Raw genomic sequence first — 14,908 nt, 5'->3', positions numbered from 1 at the left:
CCACGGCATGAAGGGCCCGGTGCCTGGTGAGGGTCCCAACACACCTGCTCAGTGCAGAGCTAAAAAGGTGACACTTGTGAGGCAGGTCTTAAGCAAAGCAGCATTACTCCGCGGGGACCATGTAATTGCCCAAGGTGACTCTTCAAGGGCTGCTACTCATTTGAAAGTGAGAGATCTGACTATTTGTTCAGAAATCTTGCACTTTAGAGGGAGTCGGGCTGCTTTCAGAAGCTGTTTAAACGGGCGTGAGATGGTCGTTTGGGTCCCTGTATTCTTAATAACCTCAGCAACGGTCCCGGCCACCCAGAATGCGTGTGATGAGGACTAAGAAAAGGAGAACGCTGTGTGTGTGTGTGTGTGTGTGTGTGTGTGTGTGTGTGTGTGTGTGTGCGGATGTGTGGTTGTGTGTGCACACGCACCTCTGTGGACGTGTGCATGTTTTACATACGGCAGCAAGGACCAGAGCATGCTGCAAGGAAAGAAAAGCAATGGGGCTTTGGTGTCCTAGAGGCTTGCACTGGAACCCTGGCTCTGCCCCTTGCTAGCAGAGGGACCTGGGGCAAATTACACGTCAGCTAAGAGTGGAGGATTTCTCCTCTCAAAGGAGAATGTTAAGACAGACATCACAGGAACAAGAGCACCCCAGGGTGGAAATCCACCATGTGGCCTGTTTGGGATTATCTGGGGGTGCTGGACAAAGCCATGTGCCCCATTCAAAATGCTTCAGGAAAGCCTCTGACTCCATTTAAAGGGGGACTGATGTGACCTTGGGTCACACTTTACAGAGAGGGAGACAGACGTGACGGAGGATGTAGCCAGAGGGGGGCCCTGCACACCCACCGTCCCGGCCACCCGAACCCCTGCCTTCTGAAAACCCCTTATGGCTCTCCTGAAGATTCCAGAGCCCAGACCCTCCCCCAAACCCCACACCAGCTGCAGCATCTGCCCGGAGAAATCGCGGGCAGGCTGCGGGCATCGCTCAATCACAAGACTTCCTTTCCCCCCTTATAATAGAAACTTCTGCCTCGGCTGGAAAGAGGGCCCCGGGGGCAGGGACGGGGAGCCTCCCCTTCTGCTTCCCCTGGACAAAGGATGCAGGCCAGGCAGGGGTTCCCACCCCAATGGGGGCTGCCGGCCCGGGCTCCTAGGAGGCCTGGGTGTGGAGACCGGAGTCGGCCTGGGGCACCGGGAAGCCGGGGCTTCTGCTACGTGTGTTTCTGGGGCTGGAATGCCATCCCCTGGAAGCCTTGTCTCTTAGAGACGCCGGGTGTGAACGGGCTTTAGAGCACAGCGGAGGCCTGTGGCATCGGGGGGCCGGGGGGTTCCCACATGCCAAGCGCCCAGGCCCTTTGTGAGGGGGGTTCCCTCCGGCATTTCTAAGTACACGAGCTATTGCTGCCCCGCAGCTTACGGGGTTCTTGCACAGGGCGTAAGGAATGAATCGAGTGGTTATTAACTCAGCAAGTGTTAGTCCGGGGTCCAGAGGCCCCCATTTGGAAGCAGAGCAGTTAATACACGGGCGGATTAGGTGGCTCTCAGGCTTCGCCACAATTAGAAACTCTGGACGTTTGAAATATTAACTGGGGCATGTGGGTAAGAGGCAGCGCCTGGCGGCACTGCCAGGGAGATAACAGCGCTGAGGAGGCTGAGGAAAATTATGTAAGGATCTGGCCGCGGCAAGTGGCATTTACTGAACCCCGGCTCTGCGTCAGTGGTTCTTGTGGACGGTCCTCGCTTGATCTCCCCGAGAATCCCGCAGGCGGGACTGTGTCTCCCATTTTACGGAAGAGCCAATGGGGAGGAGATCAGAGAAGGCAAATCAGGTCTCTAAGGCTGCACAGCAAGGAGGCAGGGATGGGAATCTGAACACAAGTCAGCCTTCTCCCTGCATCCCCCCTCGCTGCAGCCTGGGTAGTATGTGCCCTCCCGGGAGGCACTGAGACGCTAATAAAAATAAGAGGTGCTAAGAAAAAATAATACTAGCCATATTGATCCTAGTAGCTGGCATTAACTGAGCACGTGCTACACACCCGCACTGTGTTACAATCCACACACACTCACTCTTCATCTTTGGGACCATCGCAGAAAGCAGGTACTATTATTGTCCCCATCGTGTAGTTGAGGAATCCCAAGATTCGTAAATAAATGAAGAGAGGCAGGATGAGGTTTGACCTCAGGCCTCCAAACCCCACCCTGTTTCAGAGATGCTGCTGGGTCTCCCCAACTCTAAAAGGCAGAGTGGGTGGGGTCTGTGCTTTCCACACTCTCATCTAGGGCTCTTCACTTGCTGCCCGGCCCGGCCTTCGTTCATCCATTCATCCGTTTACCATGAAGAAGCATTTATTAAGCACCCCCATGGCCTGGGCACTGAGCTGGAGCTTAACATGTACCCACTTATTTAACTGACGCTACCGCCCTGTGGGATAGGTATTATTTATTACTCTCTTCATTGTCTGGATAAGAAAACTGAGTTTCAGGGAGTGGTATCCTGCCAAAAAATCTAGCCTGCCCTCTTCCAGTTGGTCCAAAGATGCAAAACCATGGAGTGTCACAGACAGAGAGGACAGGAGAGGGCAAAGCAAAGAGGGCAAGCGCCAGCACGGACCCCAGCATGGGAATGGAAACCACAGAGCTGGGGGAACCCAAAGAGATGGATGCTGAACTATTAATTACGGGCAATAAAATTAACAAAACCCCATGCCCTACACACTTCATGTTTTGTTTGTTGTTTGTTTTCTTTGCTTGTTCTTTTTCCCCCTTTGGAGACCAGGCACTTCATCGAGATCTCTGTTTACAGTATGGGGAACAGACAGGCACAGTCAAAACCAGATTCCTCGGGCTCAGTTCTACTTTCCACTTCCCCAGTTACAACATTCCTTCCCTTTGGACATCATTCAAGTTCTCCTTTCCCTCGCGTTGTATGGTACCACCTGGATGGAGGAAGGAAGCAATAGGTGGCATGTTTCTAAGAATAATAAGGAAGGAACAGCGGTCAAGGGGGCCCTCTCTGCCCAGGTGGGCAGCCCCCTTGGGCCCCACGTGAGCTGCCTGGGAGCAGAGTGATGTGAGCCCGGGCCTCAGCCGTGCCCAGAGCTGGAAGGTTAGCAGCTTTAGAGTAAGGGCTGGGAGGACCACCTTCAAACTGCTGGGGCCGAGCATGCAGTGGGCGTGCAGGAGATGCCCCACCAAGACGTGTCCGTCCCCAGTGCAAAGCAACCACATTTCTAACGATGGCAGCTAAGACGCGGGAGCTTGAATATGGGTTGCTGTTTTCTTTCTCACATGTTAACTAAAGCAGATTGGATGCTGCCCCCATGACACCATCACTTCTACTCACTTGCATCCTGGCCTTTCTTGAGTGGGAAAGACAGACACCCGCAGCAGAAAGAAAAAAGCTGCCCTTCACGCCCAGCCAGGCTACGTTCACGGCAGCCCTTAGTCAATGCTTGTCACTGACTTAATCGTCATCTGTAGTGATTCTGAATTGTATTGCGCTCAGCCCCCTCACAATTTGGAAGGAGGGGTTATTTAAAATCTATGTCCCTACGTGGGTGGGGTCACTCATCTGTACATTATGTAGAATCTCTGTCCTGGCTGTAAATACGGCACATTTACAATATCTGTGGCTGAGAGGTGTAGCACAGATGACTAGTACCTGGTAGCTTTTTATTCTCCATCTTGAAAAAAAAAAAAAAGGGAGATGCTCACACCATTGCAATATAAGATTTGTGACTTAACCACCCCGAATTAAACAGTCGATTTGTTGCGCTTTTGACATTCCTATACAATTTCTAAACGTGATGAAACATTTCCCCTGCGCCAGGCAGTTGCAAGGGGATATGTTTTTCCCTTTCTCCCAAATTCCTATCTTTTCTCAGTTAAAAATGGAGAATAAAAGGTTTAAAAATCACTGCTTTAAAGCCGGAGTCACAAGCTCTTCCTGGAAAGGAGCAGGTAGTCAATATTTTTGGTTTTGTGGCTCATACACTTGCCGTGGCAACGACTCAACTCTGCCAGAGTAGCGGGAAAGCAGCCACGGACAACGGGCCAAAGAATGGGTGTGGCTGTGTTCTAATAAAACTTTATTCAGGACACCGAAATTTGAAGGTCATGTAATTTTCATGGGTCATAAAAAATCATCCTTCTTCTGATTGTTCTATCAACCATTTAATAATGGAAAAAGATTCTAAACTCACGGGCCATCCAAAACAGGCAGTGGGCCAGAGTTAGCTGAGTCCCGAAATTGAAGCGAGTTCTACCAAGCTATACGTGTCCACGGTTCAGGCCACATGCTCCCTCTGGGCCTCTGGTTCTCAGCTTTAGGAAGTAGTGTTGGACCAGGCCTGTGCTGTCCAAAGTGGCAGTCACTAGTCACCTGTGGTTAATTAAGTGTAAACATAAATGAACTACAATGAACAAGCCAGTCCCTCAGTGGCACTAGCCATGTTTCAAGTGCTAAAGAGCCGCATGTGGCCAGTGGCTCCCATAGTGAACAGCACTGATCTAGAACATTTCCATCATTGCACAAAGTTCTACTAGACAGCTCTAGACCAGAATGATCTGTAAGACCCCTTCTTGGTCCCAGGGGTGGTGGGATTATCAGTTATATGAAAGTACAGCATGGAAAGGGAGGAGAGGAAAAACAACAGTTGGCTCCCTTTCATAGCAAGAAGGAAGATGTAGGGAATTGTAAGTGAGTTTGCGAGTATCTCCCCCAAATTCTTGCTGAGAGCTTCAGAATGTAACCATACTTGGAAGTAGGGTCTTTGCATGTGTAATTAGTTGTGGATCTTGGGATGAAAGCATCCAGGATTTAAGGTGTGTCCTACATGCAATGACTGGTGTCTTTATAAGAGAAAGGAGGAGACAGCAACACAGAGGGACCCAGAGAAGAAAGCAGTATGAAGATGGAGACTGAGATTGGAGGGCAGCCACAAGACAAGAGAAGCCAAGGATACCAGCGGCCACCAGAGACTAGGAGAGAGGCATGAAATAAAGTCTCCCCGAGAGCCTTCAGAGGGACCGTGGCCCTGCCCACACATTCCTTTCAAACTTTAAGTCCCCAGAATTGCGAGATAATACATTTCTGTTGTTTTCAGCCACCAAGTTTGTGCTGTCATCTGTGACAGCAGCCCCAGGAAACTACAAACAGGAGTTGAAGGAGTTTTGAAGAGAAAGAAGAGGACCAAGTTATTAGCAACTACATAATCCTTGAAATGATTTGGGAAGCGACCAAAAAATCCAAGCAAGATTTCAAAAGAGCTTCATAAAGAGCGGGGCCCAGAGAATCCTATTTTATGTAAGAAACTCCATCTCCCAATAGCCAGTGTGGCTGAAGAGAGGCCGTGGAAACACAAAAAGGAGTAAGAAACGCAAAAGGGGCTGAGAGGGGAAAGCCTGCTTCCCCAAAGGGAAAAACTCACCTGAGAGACCTGGGGGAATCTGGTCCTGGCCACAGTGGGAAATCAGAGAGTGGGAGACTTAATCCATGTCAATTTGCATAAGGCATCTGGTCCCCAGCCTGCAGCATGTGTGGACAGAAGACTGGCGGGGGTGTCACAGAAATCCCTGTCTTTGGGGAATGCCGATTGGGGATTAAGGGCAGAGTCTCATGGGACAGGAGGGAGGTGACAAGTGCAAGACCATTCTGCTGAGCTCACTCTCCGAGTAAAGATGATTGTGATCCAAGGCAGTCAGGCTAAGAAGCAAAATTGATAGATGCTCTCCGGCCTCTCTGCTTGGTGTCTAAGATGACAGGGAGGGAGTCACTTTGCTTCCTGCTGGGAAAATCCTTAAACTGAGACACTCGCTGCAACTTCAGAGATGGCAGATTTCTGTGGGGAGGAGCCTTAAAAGAATCATCCCCGCCTTACCCCAATTCCGCCAAACACACATGCTTCATGTCAATCACTTTCCCTACCACCTACCACTGGGTGAACCCAGGTGGCTGGCCGGGCCATATCCCAGTCCCATTGTCCAGGGGAGTTTTGAGCTGGGGGGCAGCCGGACGGGGTGGCTTGAGCCTGGGCATCCCAGGGCGCAGCGAAACAGCTGAGAAATAAGCCACTTTGCACGTGTCTGGAGGAAGGGTATGTTTCATGGAGGTCAATTCAGTCACTGATACCAAAAACTGGAGAGCAAGGCCTGTTCCAGGCTCATATCAGAAACAAACACGGCTGTGATGGGAAGCTGTGCAGCAGGGGATACAGACTTGACCTTCAGCAAGTCTTGCATCTGACTGCATGATGTATTTCACCTCTTTAAGCCTCTGCTTTTTCATCAGTAAAATGGTACTAATAACACCTATCTCATGCGGTTACTATGAGGATTAAATTAAATGATGTAGGTAAGATGGTACATACACATGAAAGACATTCAACAACAGACAGACCACCTGCTGCTATTAGGTTTTTTTTTTTGAAACAGAGATGTTCATCTAAGTGCTATTTATGATTTAAAAAATACTAGAAGCAAGCAAAATTTCTGAAGATAGAAAGGAGTAATTAACTATGATACATATGTATATACACACAAGTGTGTGTGAAGAAATGTTATACAGCTTGTAAGCCATTGTTTTTTAAAGACTATTTAATAATGGTTAATGATCGAAAAATTCAAAAGAGAATATTCAATGAGAAAAGCAAAATCAAATTTAACTGTGTATCGCAGTAAAATTCCTCTTTAGTATCATTACTGCATATACATACACACACACACACAGAGCCCCAGAGGAAAAAAACAGGAAAAGATTTATAGCAAAATGAAAATACTGATTAAGACTAGAAGTCTGGATAATTTTTACTTCCTTCGTTATACTTTTGCTCGGCTTTCAACATTTTTTTACAACGTACATATATTACTTTGATAATGAAAATTAAAATATGAAGGAAAAATAACATGGATTTTCACTGTCAGCCTGATTCAATTTCAAAGGATGGCTTTCTACTTAGCAAGTGGATAACCTCGGGCAAGTTCTTCAACTGAGCCTCAGTTTCCTTATCATGAAAACAAGGTGACAGGAGGGATCACTGAAGGCGTCTTAAAGGGCTGTACTGAGAATTACATAAGACAGTGTAAGGGCAAAGCATCCGACATATAGGAGGAGCCCGTGTCCTCTTTACCCAAGGTCTGAAGATCTTTGTGGGAAGATCTGGGCCAATTTGGGGAGGATATCAACATGCTTAGTGGATCACTGGAAATTCTGAGACAGAAGCCCTATCCCTCAGACACCAAAGCCAGAGCGCTGCTTCTTGGACGCAGGCTCCGCTGAGAAGGCATGGAACCCTGCTTTGAAGGACTTTGGCAGGTTACTGCCCGGCTCATGTAATCTTCGCTTATCAGAGCAACTCGTTTCAGAGTCCATTGGAAATCCCAGATTGATTTCATTGATGAATCACACCTGCCATTTGCACCGCCCGGGCCAAGAGAATTGACATTTGGGGGAATCTTTGAAAGAACAGCCCCAGATAGAAACACCATGGCTGGTGTCTGTATGTGGGAGGGTAGTTCAGTTTCTGGCAAAAATGAATAAGGGTGATAAAAACAGCATGCCCAAACTACATATGGATCTGGGGTTTTTTTTTATGTATAGTTCCTGTGGGAAGCACTCTTTGTTTTTCCTTCTTTTTTTCCAGCTTTATTGACATATAACTGACATGTAACATTGTGTTAAGTTAGGGTGTGCAACATGTTAATTTGATACACGTAGATACAGTATTAGCTAACACCTCCATCACCTCGTAAAACAGTTAACAATATTGTATTATATATGTGAAAGTTGTTAAGAGGGTAAATCTTAAATGTTCTCACCCCAAAAAAAAGAAATGGTAATTACGTGTACTTTTCCACTCACTTTTCACAGCGACTCTTTTTTACGGAGGAGGAGCCCAAAGGCTTAGGGAATACAGCATGTCCAGAAACACGGAGCTGGTAGCTCAGCTGGGATTCAAAACCCTTAGAAGGCTAAATCCAGAACCCGAGCTCTAACCCAAGATGCACACACACCCCTCCTGGACCCTTCACCACCACATGCCACTGTCAGGGGCACCTGCAGACCCTGAAGCGGAATATCCTTCCACTGAGTCAGGGAAGAAGAGGGAAAGGTGTCTAGAACAGTCTTTGTGGACCGATGGGTAGCGAAGGACCAGTGTCCATCAGACTCTCCCTCATCCCTGTCTGATACAAGAGGTGGTTTTGAAATAGTCCAATTCCCTTAGTCCCTTTTATTATAATTGCTCCTTAAATGTTTTGATTGTGGTCTATTGTGGATGTTATTTCAGATCAGCCTTTAGCCTTATAAGACACTAAGGCAAGCATGTAAGACCATTCTCCCGAGCAGATCATCCTTAATAAAAACAGTACATCAGGCACTGACTTTTATTAAAGGGGCATTTAATCCCCGATAGTACACCTCTCTTTAGACAACGCCTTTTCCACGAAATATCAGGAACCTGGCTTGGAGGTCCAAAAGAAATGGAAAAAAGAGAGAGAGAAAGAAAGAAAAAAGGAGAGAGGGAGGAGGAGAGGGAGAGAGAGATTATTTTATGTTATCTGTTTGATAAATACCGGGGTGTGTCTCTCTAAGGATATTTACAAAGCTGTGCAGATCCAGTAGAGTTGCACTGGGGTACGGTTTATAAAACACTAGATTAGGAGCCCGAAGTCCTGGGTTCTGAGATCAGCATTGCCACTTACTAGCTGTGTCTCTGAACACTTACCCTCTGTGTTTCTTCATCAGTAACCTGAAATGGCTCCGGTCTTGCCTAGCTGGGGTGACCACATCTCAGTTTGCCCAGGACAGCCCCAGGTCACACCTGTTGCCCTGGCATGCTTATTAATAGCACCCTTTCACCTCTAGAAGTGATACTGTTTGGGTGACAAATTACATTCCCCCCATACTAAACTTACAGTGTTATGATGGTGAAAGAGAGAAAGGTTTGGAAATGCTTTGTCATAGTTAACACCCTATTACAGAGTCAAGGGGTTGAAGGCACTCTCCGTGGCTCTGAATGCTACCTTTAAGAAACGAAGATGGGTTTAGGAAGCGTTTACAGAAACGTGGGGAAAAAGCTCAATGTTATAAAGTGGGTGTATTCAAAATGATGTCTGCAGGGCGCTCACTACTCCCATACACAAAAACAGGTAATGGAAACACACAGTGACAACCATGGTTGTCTTTGGCGAGGCTGTGGGTAAGATTATGCCAGATTTTAAGGAGTGGGTTAGCTTTTATTTTGAGAAAAACCAGCCTCAAAAAGACAGAAGAAATAAATGACAGTTGGTGACAGTTGGTGACCTGCTCTAGAGGGGAACACGGTGAGAGGCAGGGCTAAGAGAAGTGCCCTTTGCACCTGCCTTGCAAGACGCAGGCAGGAGGAACTGCCAGAGAGAAGAGAAGCTTCCAAGGCAAGGATTTCGCTCTCATTGAATGACAATCTGGCTGCAACAGTGTCGTGGCCAGTGAACTGCAAAGAGGACCGGGTGGGGGGGGGGGCAGTCTTATGAGTGGTGGGACCGAATTGGCTGCTTGGACATCTAGAACCTTCCATAACATCTAGAAGCCCCATAACCATAACCTGGGGCTTCTCAAATCCAGCCCAACGTCATGCATAATCCAATCGGAAAATTCTCAAGAGTCAAACAAGTTGATCTAAACAACATATCATAAAACTTTCAGCCTTTCTGTTCATTAAAAAAAGTACGACTAGTTCATTCAGGACCAGAATTTTCAACAAAGCCAACAAATCATCTCTCTCTAAAATGAAGTGAATTCACTGAAATAGACATTCGTTGAGCCCCCTATATGAGCCCACAGCCCTCAAAGTGAGGCTCTGAGGTCGGGGCTACTTCATATTTAGAGCGAGAGGCACAGCGAGGCTTTGGGAAGACATGTAACTTGCTGAGAGTCACAGGACAAGGCAAGACATGGAGCTGGCAAGGGGCACAGTGAGGTTTTGAACTCCCACCTGCCCCCCCAACCTTCAGCTGCTGCAAACTGTGCCTGGGCAGCCCCAGTGGCAGCCCGAACTCCCACTGTGAAATCTCAAGCACGTCCGGGAGCCTCCTGGCCAAGGAGCCGCCCGGCCAAGGAGCCGCCCTCCCCAAGACATCATCCCTGAGGGCAGTCCGCCCCCAGCCCTGGCTGAGATGCCATGACTCCTTGTCATTTTCCCAGCCAGAGTGCCACCTGCTCAAAAATGCTGCCCGGTCCTGCAAAGTCATTCCACCCAACTTTCTGAGTTCTACTTCCTACCTTCAACTCATTCTAGAGGAGTTAAAAAAAGAGCACGTCTTCGCACGAGCGTGCAACAAACGTTTATTAAGCAACGACCACGTGCAAGGCAGAATGCTACAGCCCAGGGCGAAACCAGCCCAGGACAGATGCAGTCAGAGGCGGACCTGGACCACCCCCTTCCACTGAGTGGCCTCTGAGAAGTTACTGTTTTACTGGGACTCGGTTTCTCCATCTGTAAAAGAGAGGTAGTTGGACAACATGAATTCTAAGCTCCCTTCTGGCACTAATGAGATATAATTTACCCCAAGACACCTTTAGAGGTCCAAGATTAGATCTCAACCCCTTTTCTTCTCCTTCCCCCAGAGAAATCTCAGCAGTGGCCGTGCATGCTTACGGGTTTTCAACGTTTTAAGATTTTAACTTTCTCTCTTAAGGTGGGCTGCTATCTCTTTTCAGAAGGGCTCAGGATTCATAACCGTATCTTAAACGACTGCTCTTCTCGTCAACAACACCGAAAACCCTGGGGGAAACACATGTTCCTGTTTGCACACGATTCCCTTATTATTACGCAGTCAATGCCAAGAGTGTTACTTTCCATTAATAGCAGCTCTCCCTGAAAATCAACGTGTCACCTCAGCGGGTTAAACCCGGAGCAGACCAGGAAAGTGTTGTTTCAAAACAAATATGCCCACTTGCATTCCCATCACCATCATTTTAGCACAATTTCTAAAACTGATTTTGAGGCCATTTGCAGTGTTCCCTTATTAGACAGAAAGTGTCTTTTAACGGCTTTACTTTTGAACAGATGCTAACTTGCGTGAAAGGGGCTGCCGTAAAATGTACCTGCATTAAAGAAGTGTCCATCTATCAACGTAGACTCTGGTAAAGGATTCGAAGTGTTTGATGAATTGTTTCCATTAAGCTGAAAATACCCCTTCGGGTGTGAGCTTGTAATTCATGAGTGGCTGTAAACTGATTCAAATAATAACAAGGAGTTTTTTCTTTTTTTTAACCCTGTTCTGATAATAATCTAGTGGAGAACAAACATGCTGAATCCCTAAAGAAGATATTCTCTAATGATTTCTACAATTGTCCTAAAATCCAAACAAAGCTGTTGTGTTATAATGTGGTTTTTGTAAGGCTATCGTTTTGGCCAGCTTTTATATTCCTATTTTAACAAAGAAAGTGTGATATTTGACTGACATCTGGGTAGATGGATACTAATCAGAACTGTAGTCCATGGAGAAATTAAGAGAGAAACCAGGAGCTGATAAAAACTGAAATCGGGGGGGAAAAAATGCAGACGCATTTAAAGTTTTTACATTTCTCTATTTTGGAAAAGCACCAGGCAGCACATAATAAATGAGAAGGAATCTTGATGAAAAACCCTGTTTATCACCAGAGCAGACAATAGACACTGATATCTCCTTTTCTTCATGATAATGTTCACGGGATGCTGTCTCGGGTTCATTTAGGTTAATCATGTCACCTGACACAAGGTAATCTTACCTATCACAGCAAGAGTCCTGAAGTCTCGTGAAATGTGTGTCTTTATTGTAACTCTAGTAGGGAAAGCGGCATCCCCAGAGCTCTGCCAGGAATAAGGCAACCTGGCCTGTAAATACAATGCTATCCACTACCTTCAGTTTGCTGCATCCTTCCAATTAAATCCAGTATGTATTCACTTAACGAGTGTGTAATACATGCCAGCGACTGTGCTACTCACTGGGAATGAGGGTTAGGTAATGCATGTAGTAAAGCCCTGAGAAGTGTCTACTGTGTACCAGCACAGGGACCCTGCCTGTCCCCACGAAGCTGATGAGATCACTCCAGGACCTGAGCAGGGTGACAGCAGAGGGACCAGAGGAAATCCTCAAAGACCACTCCTCTTCCCCTTTATCAGTGTCCCGGTCAGCTAAATTGTCAAAAGAGGAAGTGGAGACCTTGCCTTCCTCGAAGCCTTTCGGGCTCTGTCTCAACTCTTTCAATGGTATTTTGTGGTTCAGGCTCCAATTCTGAAACATAACTGCAGCTGGTTATTGAAAAATGAAAATCAGTCACATGTTCGGCATGAAAATGCACCATTCTTTTCTGAGTCAGCAAAAAGTTGGAAATACATACATTTAAAGTAACTTTTTTTTTTATTACAATAGGAAAATATGCTCATTGAAAAAAAAAAAATCCAAACAACTGGGGAGGAAATAAAGACATAAGTAAAAATATCCCCTTTCCCCAAGCCTTCTATGCTTATAAACTTCTTTTATTGGTTAAGGTCTATGCTTCTAGACTTTTGCTATCCCTCTCTAAACCCATTGAATCCACTGCGTTTTCAATGACTTGAAGTCATAGAACTGTATTCATGTCAAGCTAAGTAGAGCAGATTATTATTTACCGAGCACTACATGTGTGCAGGCCTCTCAGTGCTTTGTATACGTACTCCATATCCATATTACGCTACAGGGCTTGGCCCCCAAACCAAGTCCCCCTCCTATTTTTGTGAATAAAGTTTTATTGGAACACAGCCACATTTATTTGTTTACACGTGTTCTATGGCTGCTTCTGTGCAGTGAGCCTGCAAAGCCTAAAATATTTTCTATCTGGCCTTTTTCAGAAAAAGTTTACTGACCCCTGAGACAGTAGAAAACTTTATGTGGAGGAAAAGGAGTAGATGGAAATAAAACAAGCCATTATCACAGGTTAAACAATGAGTGAACTCTCCATTTCTTTCTTATCCATTGCTGTACTGTCTACATGTTCAATAATGGTGCACACATTCTATCTGTGGCTTAATTATATATGCAGTTCAAAGAGAATTCTATATGAATATGAATAAAACTGATGAACTAGCACCATGTAACATCCCACAAATTAAAACAATTTCCACTGTTTGCATGCAAACACAATAGTCTAAAAGGGATTTCTTTACGAAATTGAGTTATTTGTAGTAAGATGGATGGACTTAGAGTCTGTCATACAGAGTGAAGTAAGTCAGAAAGAGAAAAACAAATACCGTATGCTAACACATATATATGGAATCTAAAGAAAAAAAAAAAAAAGGTTCTCAAGAACCTAGGGGCAGGACAGGAATAAAGACGCAGACGTAGAGAATGGACTTGAGGACACGGGGAGGGGGAAGGGTAAGCTGGGACGAAGTGAGAGAGTGACTGGACACATATATACACTACCAAATGTAAAATAGATAGCTAGTGGGAAGCAGCCGCATAGCACAGGGAGATCAGCTCGGTGCTTTGTGACCACCTAGAGGGGTGGGATAGGGAGGGTGGGAGAGAGACTCAAGAGGGAGGGGATATGGGGATATATGTATATGTATAGCTGATTCACTTTGTTATAAAGCAGAAACTAACACACCATTGTGAAGCAATTGAAGCAATTATACTCTAATAAAGGTGTTAAAAAATAAATAAAAGGGATTTCTTTAAAAAAAAAAAAAGAGTTTGCAAACACTTCATGACATTTTTGCAACAATACTTACCCTATTATTTTCTAAGAATATATGTTTTTGGAGATTCGAGAAATGCGGCAGACACTGCTAGCTGATGATCATATCTGCCGCTTCTTTGACCAGGGCAGTTAGGCTACATTTCTCAGCTTCCTTTGGAGGGAGCACAGTCATACAGCTGAGTTCTGGACACATGGATGTGAGCAGAGCTGAAACTCTCCACTTCCAGACCTGGTCCTTAAAATCCTCCCTGCTAGTGCCTCCTCTGATTGGCTGACACAGAGAGAACCTCCTTAGTACACGTGGGAACCACATAAGAAAGATGGCAGAGCCACAAGATGGAAAGAACGGGCCCCTAAATCAATACTTGGAGGAGAGCCACCCAAAAGAGGTATCTGTTATATGAGCAAGAAAAAAAATGTGCATCAAGTCTTTGAGATGTGGGAGATTATTTATTATTTTTCTTAATGAGAGTTCACTGTATTTACGGAGCTCACTGTTGACAAATGGCTTCGGGATGGAGGAAGGACATAGAAATCCCTTCTCTGGAGAGGGTCATTCAATAGCTTCTCCTTGAAATCAAAGTACTAGAGACTCCTTTCAGACCTCTGTCTCACTGGTGCTCAATCTCAATGAGTCAGTGGTAACTACAACTCCCACCCAAGCCTTTGTCTGTCTTTATTCCGAGTTCTCTACTCTAGCAATAATTGTGCCCTTAGGGACCACCTCAATCTCTCTCCTGCCAGCATCATATTTACCATGTTTCCTGGTCAAACCTTTTCCTCTCTGCCACATGGTATTGGGTTCCATGTAACTTAAGATGGCAGCCGGTAACAATTTTTAAGTTTATCAACTAGGATACTTTCTCACCTACTGACTCCTATGTCTTGATAGACGATTAAAGCACCATTCTGCCATCAGCAAGGAAGCAATGTAGATAAATTCCATGCCATTTATAATTCATTCCACCTTCATTAAGTATTCATACACTACTTATTGGCACATCACCTAAGTATTCTATGTAAGAGAAAACAGAATAGCTAGAAAAGAAACTGGGAGAGGCTGGTTTATTAGGAGACTGGGAGAGAGGAAAATAATTTGCTGTATCCCTTACCCCAACCTTCTTCTTGCAGGAAAGTTTTCTGGACAAGTCACTCACAAATGAATTAGGCAGCTATCTTGAGGGTAAATTCAGCAGTACCAATAGGAAGATA

The sequence above is a fragment of the Eubalaena glacialis genome, chromosome 18 (assembly GCF_028564815.1).
Source record: "Eubalaena glacialis isolate mEubGla1 chromosome 18, mEubGla1.1.hap2.+ XY, whole genome shotgun sequence".
NCBI classification, from domain to species: domain Eukaryota; kingdom Metazoa; phylum Chordata; class Mammalia; order Artiodactyla; family Balaenidae; genus Eubalaena; species Eubalaena glacialis.
The sequence above is the reverse complement of the archived record's forward strand: the minus strand, read 5'-3'. Positions refer to the sequence as shown.